Raw genomic sequence first — 13,860 nt, 5'->3', positions numbered from 1 at the left:
CTTAACGATCAGTCCACTGCGGGACTCGGAATTACGTACATTTGCAAGCAGCTTGTGTGCTCAATTTAGGCTTATAAACCTTTGTCAAATGGAAGAACGGATAACCCAATACAGAGAAGGACAGCCAAGAAGATACATTTAAGGTAACAGCGGGATTCGAACCCGCTTCATCCACGTTTATGCTTAAAGAGGAGTAGGACAATTTGTTTTTCCCACCAGAATTTTGTTTTTTTAACATAAACTTGCTCTTTTTTGCTAAAGTCGAAATTTAAAAAAAGGAATTGGTTGCCATAAAACTATCAAGATTTATAAAAATTGGTGTTTTTTTTATCTCATTTAGCCGAAGCAGAAAAAAAAACGGTTTTGATAGGATTATAAGTTATGTGTCGATCGACTGAAATGTGTTGGGAGTTTTGCAGATAGCCTGATATATTTGAAAATGGCAATGTTAGACATAAAAAGAAACAAAATTAAATGCCGAGAATGTCAAATAGCTGCATTCAAGTACGCACCTGATTTTTTTTTAATTACAACAGCAATTTGTGCGGCCCCCGAGTTTGCATATAAACCTCAGTGTTCACAAAAACTGTCCTCGGCAGTAGTGAAATCGAAGTGAGTGTCCTACTTCTGTTGTGAAAAGGTTTTTAAAAAATATATGATTTACTACCCCTGGTGATGTTGCTGAGCTACTTAAGGTGAGTCAGTCTTCATATTTGTTTCTATAGAAATTGTAGACCACGGGGTAAGGCCGTTCCAAGCTAATTTTCAAGTGTAAGTAAAAATATTTTTGCCACCCTCCACCATTAAAAATAATAAATATGTACAGAGTATAAAAAATGCTGCTTATAATTTTAAAAATAAGTCAAAAACTGCAGTTTTTAAAAAAATGCTGTACAAACTAATTATATAATGTACTTCATTCTGAGTTCTGCAGAGCGAAATAATGAAATTATTGAGCTCTGTAGTAATTACAAAGATATAAATACGTTCAGAATGCTTGATGATCGGATCTTCAAGTTCTTTTTTTTTGTGTATATATAAAAAAGGCAATGAACATCTGATCCAATTTTGAGTTTTCGACCACCAATGCTTAACTCTGTAGTCTTGTAATTTTGAGCTCAACCCAGAAGACAAAGGAGCTATTGGATTAAGCATCGGAAGAAACTAGCCTTTTTGGAGAACTTTGTGATGGAACTAACCCGCATTTGCGTTACGTGAAGATAAAAACCGCGGAAACTTTTTTACGGTTAGCCCGACAGCAAGGGGACTCTAACCCATGATCCGTCTACCACTACCGGGGATTTCTTACGTCAGTACTGTGGTCGGTGTGATCCTGATGTAGAATTGATATCGTGAGCTATCGCTGGGATTCAAACCTGGGTCAACTCATTTGAAGGTGACCGCTTAATGTTAATTTGAATTCCTATGTCGTAGAGTTTATTCTCAAAACCTTGTTATGTCGAATTTTTTCGAAAAAATCACAAAGTCAGTTTATTGTAAACCAATTCTTTTCTCTTTTATGCATAATTATTTTTGTTTACTTTTAAAAATAAAATGATTATTGTTATATTTAGACTTATATTCAACTATCATTAAATTCATATTTAATAGTAGTTATTCGTATGTTTCATGACTCTACTTTTTTGAGTCATATTTTAGAATATATTTTTCTACTTTTTAGTTCTGACCTTGTTATCTCGAAAACTAGCTATCTCGAACTATCTTTTTTTAACGCCCCTTAACTTTGAAATATCGAGAGTATACTGTAATTCAGTATTATTATTCAGTTTATTTGCAAAATTTATTTGAAATTTCAACATTTCTATAAGAAACTAAATATTTTTGGATTCATTTTTAAAAACTTCAATTAACTGAATGAATATCCTTTTCTTTAAAATTGAATTTGTTGCTACACATTATAGAATCCCTTTAGTTAGTCCTTAACAGCGTTATTTATAACATACTTAACTGGAAACAAATGCATTCATCCGTAGTTTGTTCTATAATTCATAAATGCAGAGTTCGACAGTTATACCCAAAATGGCAAAANTTATGACAGTGAGTGAACAGTCAAAATATTAGTTTTACATTTGAATTTATGACGAAAGATTAGAGCAACATAAATATTACAAAATTACATACATATATATATAGAGAGAGAGATAGAGAGAGAGAGAGAGAGGAACATGGTATCAATAAATTTATTGTATAAATTAGTTTTAAATAAGAACTCAAAAATTATTTATTCGAAATGTTTCATAACAAGTGTTTAGTTCGCCGAATATGTCTAGTTTATGTATAAAATTGGTATACTCAAATTGTGATTCCATTTTAAATTTTTAAAAGAAAAATTGGCCGATCAGTATCGCCCACAAACGCTGTGCAAAGCGTGGAGGTAGCTTTTCCGAATCCCGCTGTTATCCTGGATGTATCTTCCTGCTGTAATTCTCTGTATTGTGCTATCTGTCCTTCTATTTGCCAAAGGTTTATAAGCCTAAATTGAACATACAATAAATATCGAAAGAAAATTTTAACAGGTTTATTCTGTTATAATTAAGCTTGAAGAACATTTTCAAAACGATATCATACTATAAGTAAGCGTTTCATTATCGTTTGCGTGAATTTTCTTCTGACATTTCCATCCGCTTTCTATATAAATTTGAAAAAAAAAATAAGTCAAATTTAATGGTGCAAAAGTTAAGATTGGTGGTTTATGTCATATTACATGGCAGTTAAAATAAAATTTTTAAAAAAATGAGCATTAATTTTCGAAAAAATGTAATTCCAACAGATAATATGCAATTTCAATAGACAATTAATAGTAATCCAATAAGCAATATTTAATTCAAATAAACAATAAATAACAAAAGAAAATTTTAACTGGTTTATTTTGTTATAATTAAGTTTGGAGAACATTTTCAAAACGATATCGCACTACAAGTAAGCATTTTATTATCGTTTGCGTAAATTTTTTTCTGACATTTCCATTCCCTTTCTATATAAAATTGAAAAAAAGGAAGTCAAATTTAATCGTGCAAAAGTTAAGATAGGTGGTTTATGTCATATTACATTGCAGTTGGGTATAATATAGCCTACGTCACAGGTTGTGTTGTTCCTACTAAATTTAACCCATGAACGGTATTTTCTGCGAGCCTAACTTCAAGCCACAAATAAACAAACGAAGTGTTCGATCGTTTAAATAGCTGCTCGCCAGATTTTATTGCATTATAAAGAAAAGTTATTGAAACTAAACTCAACTAAATAAACAACAACAACTAAAACAAATAACAACAACTACTAATAACAATAACTAAATAAACAACAACTAAATTCCATTCGTTTAGCATTGCGTCATATGTTGTTTCTACTAAATCGAAGTAGTTGTGTTTTTTTCATATTATACCCAGTTAAGATAAAAATTTTAAAAAAATTAGCATTAATTTTCAAAAAAAAGTATTAGCAGTTTTTTTAATAACTTGTACTGAGGTTTAAAGACCTAATTTGCCTTAAGTTGTTGACATTATATTTTATTAAAAATATCTTATTAAAGGTATAAAATGATCGAATTTTTTATTACAATGTCAAACTAAGGTTTTCTATATCTATATTGTTGAAAATAATACTAGTATTAGTCCTTATTTTACACAAATTATGCCTAGGCGTCTTTAAAATTGCATCTAGTAAATAAATCATGATATTCGCGATCGCAACGTACTATAGGAGGCGTTGTTGTGTAGTTGAAATTTATCATTCAAAATGAAAAAATACTTTCCAAGAAAACGATAAAAATGTATTAATTATCCACACAAATGATACTATTTCAAGAAATTCGGATGATTCTTTGCTGTTGTTTTTCGAATTATATAGATACAGAAATATATACTATTCTATAGAGAAGAATATTCTATAACTGTTACCGTCCTTTACGTTCTGAAATCACATTTATTCATTGGAATGAGATAAGCAATGTTGATTTCACTCCAATTTGTAATGAATTGAAAACAAAAAAAAATTATTTTACCGTATTACATACATCTGTAATTTTGCTTTTTATTTGCTTCTAAAATATGGCGTCGTACTCTGCTAATGATTCTGATAAAACTTAAAACTAAATGAAAACTTTAAAAAAAATTAAAAAAATGGTGCATGGAGTCCCTCCGCGCGGAAGAAGTTAAACTTCGCAACCTGCGACGTTAATCGTTAATTGTAGGAGAATCAGCAGTCGTAGAAGGATCACTAGTTCTATTCAACGACACTTTTTCCTGTTCCACTCGCTTCCGTGCTCTGTAATCACGGTGATATTGTTCATTTTTCCCTCGTGGACCTCTTGGACCAGTGGAAGTGCTTGTGGTTGCCTCATCGTCTCGCCCTAGAAAATGTATTTGTATTAATAATGGGGGAAAATATACTTGATGGTGCCCCTTGGTGAAATTGGCGACTTATGTTTGGCGTTATTCCTGTTTGAGCAGGTCATCGTGGTAACAGGAATGGCGGCCAAAACATAATGATATTTCAATAAAACATTGGAAAATTTCAACAAAACATCGGCAAAACTTGCAATGAACTCAATATAAGCAAAATTAATAAACCCAATAAAAGAGATTTTGAATCAAAGCAAAAATTAATGGAGTAGGAGCCGAAGGAAAAGGAAAAAAACAACTCACTTCTTTATTAAGCTTGAATATTCTCAGATTTAGGTGCACAGAATTATCTAATAACAGTTAGATACTGTCTAAATTTATCATGAATAGAATCTGAGCACCTCCATCGACAAATAAATTAGACGAAATACGAATCGAAAACACTAGCGGTCACATTTTTTTCTTAAATCCTTTTTTATGACTGCCCACATAGCTTCCATCTTATAGACCAGATTCAAAAGTAATCTTACCAGCCGGTATCCAACGTAGAACTAACGGACCTCTGAAATTACATGTACCGTTGAACATTTAAAAATAACGTTAAAATCTAAACCAATGAGAATCACGATTGGGTTTCAACATCGCCCAACTTGGCGATCAACCGCAATCACAACTTGGCGAGAATCAAGGGGCACCCTCAAGTATAGTCTACCCTAATAATGTATGTGAATGCGTCATAATGTAATTTCAGAACCTAACAATCAATTGATATTCACAAGAGACGTACCTTGACATAACCTTAAATCCGTCGCATTGTCCGTGGGATTGTTTTCACTCATTTTTTACAATTGTTATCCACTAAATTTGAAAATAAAAAATACTACCCTATTAAATTATATGTGTATCAAAACAAACTAAAAAAATATTTATAGAAAAACAATACTTTTATGACTTTTATTATTTTTATGCTAGTGAGAACCAAAACAATATGGAAATGAATGAGGGAAAACTGAATCCTACCACGTGATTTCCCGGCCAATAAAAATGTATCGTTAAACTATTAACGCAACCTTGTTGGAAGTTGCATAAGAAGTATAACTTCAATAAAAGCCTGAAAATAACCTATACGCTAGAGGGAGTAGTTAAGCGTTGCGAACTAATAAAAGTTATTAATAAAATTTGTCGTCTGGTTAAAAATAAGTACGATTTTTCAGTTTTGTAGTTTATTAGTAAAATGGTTTTTAAGCTGACAATGGCAACAAATCGATTTGGCAAACGAAATTTAAAATCTGAAAAACTTCAAGCATATGTTAATAGTTTGAAAAACTTAGTCTTTAGAAAAGCACTATTTAAAAGTAAGTTAATTTTGCTTATAAATTTTTCATCTTAATTATTATTGTTATTTTTATATGAAGGATAGCATATAAACGCATTATTTTTTCCACTAAATGTATGACAAATAGTAGTCATTATGTATAAATTATGTTCCAAAAAGAGTATTAAGGTAATGGATGAAAAAATATTAAATAGTTATCACGATGGTTATCAACGAAATTTCTTTACTTGTTTATGCAAAGAAGCATAATTTATAAATAATTCATTGACTGCAGTTTTTAAATTAATTATTTGGTACTATTCCTTTTTGAGGGGCCATAAAAAAAGTGCCTAAATATTATTGAAGTCGATGCTTAATTAATTAAAGTTATAGGAAGAACTCTTGGCATTGTGGTTATAGATAGCAGATACTGTGATGATAGGAACTTAACATGCTATAAAATAAGTGTTTAAAATGGTAGATACTGTGAGAATAGGTTATGGCTCCTCTTTGCGAATTATTACCATTTAAATAACTATGAGATTTATTATTGCGTGGTGATTCATAGCTTATTGTTATGTATACATGTGCATTTATGTGTTTTACATTATGTTATATTCTTGTATTTCGGCGTATTTGATCCATAGTCTTACAATTTTAAAATCAACCTAAGAAAAGGAACACCTGGTTCAAGCAGTTGGACAGCCTTGTACTCGTGGAAGACTTTTCGAATTGAAGACTTGCATTTGCATTACATGGAAGGAAAAAACACCAAAACCTCCCACAATTAGCTTATTGTAAGGGCTATTACCCCTAACCTATTATCCGTTAACAAGCGGGGTTTTTTTTATTTTTAGGCCGCGCTATGGTTGGTGCTAGCCGTGAGTATAGTCGTACATGGTAATTTAAAACGAATATAGCGATTACAAACAGCTATAACTATTTAATGAAAAAAAAATTATCGATTAAATTATCATGGAATGCAGATGGAACTTCAAAATTTCTTTACGTAAGGCGCAGTGAAGCGGAATCCTGCTCATGCGCTAGTTCATTAGTGAAAATGGCGAGTCCCGTGCAGAAAGCATTCTGCGTGTTAGAATTTAGCAATTGTCATCCTGTTATCACAGTGGAGAGAAGATTTCGTCAGCTTTACAATCAAGAACCTCCAAATGGGAACAACGTAAGCAGATGGCATAGGATGTTTGTGCAAAGGGAAAAGTAGCGGAAGGCCACGTGTTTCAGCGGAAAACGTTGAAAGAATTCGCCTCACATATTAACGAAGCCCACGAAAATCGACGTAAAAAGGAAGTAGCCACAAACAACGATATGGCGTGTTCTCAGACAGAGGCTGCAACTGAGACCGTACAGAATTCAACGTGTGCAGCAATTGAAGCAGGAAGACTTCGGCAACCGTATGAATTACGCTACGTTTAATCTGAGAAGCATGGAGGATGAAACAATGGCCAATCGTCTCATTTTTAGCGATGAAGCAAAGTTCCACATAAGTGGTAAGGTTAACATGCACACATGGACCGATCAAGACAAATTCAGACCCAAGGCCCACCAAATTTTCCGGGCCCCTAACAAAATACTTCGAAATTAAATTACTGAAGAGTAGTCCTAATAATGAAAAAGAATCTATTGAACTGCATGATTCAAGAGAAACATTCTAAGAAATTTTGAAAGCAGACTATTGAAGATAATTTTTCTAAGATAAAGTTTTATGTATTAACGCAAAACATAAAACAACAAAGCAATCTTGTGTAAAAATAAAAATAGTTTGGTGACCACAAACAATTGAAATCAGTGATTTTTGCTAAAAGTCACTGATCAGCTGAATTATTTTTTATTGTAAGTTGTAATTATTATTATTTTTCTTTTTTTAGTACTTAAACCAACACAAAGCTAGCCGACTTTTTATTAGATTTAAGGATAAGTTCATCATGTATGCTAAGATATTAAAGTTATTAATTATAATTTTTACTAAAAAATATCCAAAAGAGGAAAAATTATAGCTACTCATAGAAAATTAAAAACACGTTTAAATAATAATTCATATAAATATAACACTTTTAAAAGAATTAAAATTCATATTCAGTGCATTCAATTTAGCCGTTGATGTAAAAATTGCACCAATTCAACATCAGCTGTACTTTCGAATTTGATTAGTGCAATGTTTACACGAGTTTGGTTTATCACAGTATAAAGAAAATTTGAAATTAAAAAGAGGCATTTTTTGAGAAAAACTGGGTTTTTTTTTTCAGTATTTAAAAAGATAGTAATATTGTGAACTTTTTACTAATTTTTGAGGCCTTAAGAAAGTATGGGCCCTAGGCCCGTGCCTATTGGGCCTAGGTGATAATCAGGCCCTGCATGCACAGCTGTCGAATATGCGGTACGGAGAAGCCTTCCACTTTAATTGTACCTGAACGTGGCTCAGTGTAAATTTTATCGATAAAGTCTTTTTCTTTCAATACTTATACCCGTTTGTAATCGCTATATTCATTTTGAATTACCCTGTATATGTATAAGAATTTTATAATTTTATTTTATAACCGTCGTTGAACAGCCGACCTACTTTCTTATGGGTTTACGACTACTAATGTTGAACTCCTTAGCCTTGCTATTTTGAACCCAATCCAGAAGACAAGGGAACTCTTGGATCGAGTATTGGGAGAAATTTGCCTTCGTGGAGGATTTTTAGATGGAGCTAACCCGCATTTGCGTTGCATGGAGAGGAAGACCGCGAGAACCTCCCACGGTTAGCCTAACGACAAGGGGACTCTAACCCATGATCCGTCTACCACTGAGGATATTCTCCGTCAGCACTGTGGTCGGTGCAAACCGGGTGCGGAATTCGTATCGACTGGGATACGAACCCGGTTCGCCTCATCGGAAGGCGAACGCTCTATCCCCTGAACTATCTCGGCTCTGTATAAGAATTTGATTTGAACCTGGGTCATTTCATTGGGAGGTGAGTGCTCTATACCATAGATCATCCCAGGTCCTGTATTTCATATTAATTACAGCGCTCTTAATATATTTTAAGAATCCTTGTCAGAAATAAGGTAAAGAGCCGTGATGACTCAGGGGAAAGAGTGTTCGCTTTCCATTGAGGTGAACAGGGTTCGAATCACATTCGATACGAATTCCGCACCCGTCTCGTTCCGACCACGGTGCTAACTTCAATTATCCTCAGTGGTAGGACAGATCATCGGTTTGAGTCCCCTTGTCGTCAGTCCAACTGTGGGTGGCTATCGTAGTTTTCCACTCCACGTAACGCAAATGCGGGTTTTGTTCCATCAAAAGTTTCCCAATGCTTGATCCAAGAGTTCCTTTGTCTTCTGGATTGGATTCAAAATTACAAGGCTATGGAGTTGAACTTTGGTAATCATGAAACCAAAATTGGATCGGCTGTTCAACAGCGGTCATAAAATTAAAAAGAAATAAAACTAAAGCTTTGTACATTAGATATCGCTGATTAAAATTTAGACGTAAAAAAAATGCATAGAAGTATGACGAATCACTACTGAGAATATAGCACAAAAAGGATAAAAATAAAGGAGAGAAAAAATAAAAAGACATAATAACTTTTATTAACTGCGCATAAGCTGCAAGCATATAGAACTCATAAAATAAGTTAAAATTTGGAGAAAACATGGAAAATAATAAAGATTTAAGAAAAGAAAAGAAAAGAAATTATTAAAATAAAATATTTTTAAAAATATTAAAACAATTTTTTATTTATTAGAAAAATGTGTTCTATTTTCGTTCCAATTTTTTTTGAGAGCTCCTCACACTTTGGTATTGATATATTTTGCTTTGGCTATATTGAAACAATATTACTAACTTTTTGCGAATATAATCGTGAGAGCTGATGAAGAAATTATATATTTTCTTTATTTTGCTTTCCGGTTTTTTAGTAAGTTTTTTTTTTCAATAAATAAGAAATTGTTTAAATATTTTATTTTAATAATTTCTTCTTCTTCTCTTATCATTAATCTTTATTATTTTCCATGTTTTCTCTAAATTTTAACATGAAAAAAAGATTTTTTCTTTCAGTTCATCAATATTTATTAGCAAAAAGTAATATTTCTAGCTGTACCCTATAAACACACAGCCTCATACTCACGCAGATTCACACGAAGTAATTCACACAAATTAAAATGTTGACAAAATTGCCAAAAACTCTGAAAGCTTTGGTTTTTAAATATCTACCACTTTATTCACTATGACAGCGCTCGAATACGCCATCTGGGGAGAAGACTTGATCCCCCCCCCACCCGCTTTCCTCTCCTCAGTTGTATAGGAATGTACAGCGTGCCAAAAAAGTGAACCACTCTGAATAACTTTTGATTTAATGATCGGATCTTCAAGTTCTAGAACTTACTCTTAATGGTTCGAGTGGTGACCTCAAATATAATGATTAATAAGTACAAACGATACTTTAAGCTGCGAAATCAACCACAAAAACGTACTTTTTCTCAATAAACACATCTTTTTTTAACGGATTCAGATTTCTGACCAGCGAAAAATGTAGCAGGCAGCAATAATCTGGAAAATATGGTTCCCGCAGATTGGTCAGGAGAATGATGGTTAACATTAAAGGGTCCATAGTTTGGACCCTTAATGCTAATTTTACATTTTGCGTGTTTCGCTACAACTGGAGAACTTTTTAAGAGAATTGAAGAATTTTTGCGCACAATTATAAAATGTAATTATTCAAAGATAAGTCCATGAAGAAAAAATAATTTTTAAATTTTATTTATTAACTGTTAGGTCAAGTTTAGCCTATCTAAAACCAGCGCTGTCTATGCTTATTCTGAAAATGGTGGAAAACGTGAATATGGAGAAAAGCCACAGTTTTGTGAAAATAAAAAGCGTTTGTAGTCCAATTTTTTAATATTTGAAAACTTTCTCCAAAGCTGCATTACTTGGGCTCATAAAAATTTTCAAAAACTGAGAATAAGGCCGTGATTTTGATAATTTTCCTCTAGGTGGAAAAATGTCACCAAATCGGTGATTTTTAAGAAAGTTTAATAGCTTTTAGAATGTTTAAGTTATTTGTCGGTCCTAAAGCCCAGATAATTCTTCACTGCAAGATTATATATCTTGCAGTGAAAATTATCGTACATAGAATTACTTATGCTACCCGCAGAATTTGAGCCATCAAAAGCATCTCATATGGAGATGTGATGAGTGCTCTTCATGGACAAGTTCCGCTCTTCCACATATAATCTAACAATAATGGGATAAACATCTGTAAAGAACTCTGAATAATTTGGGCATGAAAATGAACGACCCCTTCAGCAGAGGCGGAGTGATGGACAGGATCATTTCTCCTATCTACATTATCGGGAATGGGATCTTATGGTTCAGTCATATGAGAAAGAAATTCTCAGAACTATCGTCCTATATTACGTTACAGCAAGGGATATGAATTCACTTAATTATATCGTACCAAACCCTATCGTGCTCATCTATGGATGATTGACCGTGTAAAGCTAAGCACAGATGGGTTAAAATTCGTTGTTAAACTTCCCGGTTACTACTACCGACTGATTTTCATGCCTATAGGCATAAAACTATCTATACCTAAAGGCAAGCTTATAAGCTCGGAAAAGCACGCCATTCAATATTACGCGTTCTTTCAACTTACCTTTCAACGAAACAAGTAACAAATAAATTAAGAAGTCTCAGCTAGTATGGTATGATGTTACAATAAATTACAAATGGCAATATTTTGCAGAATTATAGCCAAATAAGGGATATCACTCAAAATATGGCAAACCTTACACTTTATTTATGTTGTGTTAATTTTCTTATACTTGTTTTATGCTCACGACTTGTTAGAATTTATCAATTGCAGAGAACTCGTCTGATTGGTAAAATTTCGACTAAATTAGAACAAAAGTCACAGGAATAAAACTTCCTAGAAAATTAAGATAATATGTAAAGAATGTGTGTAAAGAATGTTTACACATCGCTTCGTAAGTAAATATAAGCGAAGAGATACACCGGTTTTCTAAATTTCGTCCCGTATTAGGAATCTTGTTATTGTTCACATTCAGTCAACTATCCATGTGACAATATTCTTTCTGAAAGCCGTGGTGGCTTAGGGGATAGAGCATCCGCCTTCCAATGAGGTAAACCGGGTTCGAATCCCAGTGTTGGCTGGTCGATACGAATTCCGCTCCCTGCTCGCACCGGCCACTATACTAACGTAAAATATCCTCAGTTGTAGACGGATCATGGGTTAGAGTCCCTTTGCTGTCAGGCTGACCGGGGGAAGTTTAGTGGTTTTTATCTTCATGTAGTGCAAATGCAGGTTAATTCGATTCGTGGATAAGGATCCAGGAGTTCCCTTGTCTTCTGGATTGGGTTCAAAATTACACGGCTGCGGAGTTGAACTTTAGTAGCCAAAATCTCAAAATTTTGTCAGCTGTTCAATGACTGTTATTAAAAAAGAAAAATTCCTTTTGATGAATGGATTGGCCAGCATATGAAATCAATAGACCAGCAAACTCTGCTCCCTAGCCTCGCTCTCCCCTTCCACTTCGATTATTATGAAATCATTACACACTTTATCAAAAACTCATTTCATCTTAGAAATCACTTTTTTTTTTTGCTTGCTTCTCTGGTATGCATGATATATTCATTTTTTGTTTATTAACAAACATCGTCAATAAAATTTCTAATATCTAACATCTTGCATCAGTTACTAAAACATTTCCTCATAACCACAGTTTATATTCCATAACCATAAATACCTTGATTTCTAACATTTTGCAACTCTGTCTGCAATGATATACAATTTAAATGAATAAGTAACATTAGTTCTTATTCCATAGTACCGTTATTTTTCTTTGCTATTCTGTTTCAGATCATTGGTATTCAAACCATGGAAACCAACAGATATTTTCTGCGAAACAGGAATCACTATAACTTGAGACCTAGAAAGAAGAAAAGAAACCCCCGGGTCAGCAACATCGTGAAAAGAAGTCGTCGAAACAGAAAGAAATGTCCAGCAATCCGAGTGACCGATCTCTTGACCTCAAGGACTGACGAGTGTCCCATTTGCCTGGACATAATATTGGCGGCTCAAAATTCTCAATTATTGACATGTGGTCACAGCTTCCACAGGACATGCATTACGACTTGGTTCAGGCAGAACTTATCCTGTCCTGTATGTCGTCAGCGACCTGGTATCACTTCGTTGAAAGTATTGTTCCCCTTTGTGAAATTTTCTCAAACTTTCGCTCTGTGGCTGTGGCATACTGTTCAAAGGTCTTTGAACAGAAATACGTAAAAATAAAAAATTATTTTTATTTTCTTTTATTCTATGTTATGAAGATCATGCCAGTCAATTGATTCTGAAAAATCATATTAGTGTAAATGAATTATTGTTTGCTTTTGTTAAATAGTTTTGTTATTGTTTTTCTTAATGCCAAAAATAAAGTCTATATCATTCATAGAACAAAAAATGCGAATTAATTTTTTAAATGTTTGCATCATGCAAATTAATTTTAAGGAGTAGACAAATCACTACTGAGAAAGGCGAGTTTAGTTGTAAAATGGAAAGGGCTATTAGGAAAGACGTGAATAGATATCAGAAACGCCATGCAATTTTCTAGCAATCCAGCTGGCTTTGATACTTTTAATTACCTTCCTCAATAATAATTGGTCATATTTCGATAAATCTTTTGATTTACTCTTCCCTTTGAATAATTATTTACAAAAACCTGTCAAGCATATAATTTAGAATTTATTATTGAAAATAAATCAAAGAATACACATTTAGAGTGGTGATTACGCAACATCATATATTTTCAAGGTAAAAAAGTGGATATCATTTATTTATCTTCATTGGTAACTTTCATCAGCTTTTTTTAGAAGAGAGTCAACCTAAATTAGCGTATTTATTGGGGTGCATCGCGTCGATGCGTCGTGTGTACGATTAGTCGTGAGGATAATTTTATTCGGTTTCGATAAAATCTATCTATTTACGAAGACAAAACAAAGATTTCAACAAAGATTAACAAAATATTTAATTTGCCACAGTTCAAATATTACGAAAGCACGTAAGGGAGGACTTATGACTTTGCTCATACCCTTCCACCCCCTTGTTACATACAAGGGGGGGGGATATGAAAGATAGCGCAAGATACTAAAATCTGATTTTAA

At 33.1% G+C, this 13,860-nt stretch overlaps 1 non-coding gene across 2 annotated transcripts; it reads left to right on the top strand.

The window, feature by feature from the left end:
- Positions 1-43: 43 nt before the first annotated feature.
- On the top strand, positions 44-13,158 carry LOC107447700 (uncharacterized). 2 transcript variants are annotated; one of them, XR_006226346.1, is made up of 2 exons: positions 44-695; positions 12,560-13,158. It is a non-coding gene; the product is annotated as an uncharacterized protein (transcript). The 2 variants fall into 2 exon arrangements; XR_006226347.2 differs by having other exon boundaries at positions 44-771.
- The last annotated feature ends 702 nt before the right edge of the window (positions 13,159-13,860 follow it).

This window comes from Parasteatoda tepidariorum, chromosome 10, assembly GCF_043381705.1.
Source record: "Parasteatoda tepidariorum isolate YZ-2023 chromosome 10, CAS_Ptep_4.0, whole genome shotgun sequence".
NCBI lineage: Eukaryota > Metazoa > Arthropoda > Arachnida > Araneae > Theridiidae > Parasteatoda > Parasteatoda tepidariorum.
Note: the sequence above shows the minus strand (reverse complement) of the source record. Positions and strands in the feature narration are given on the sequence as shown.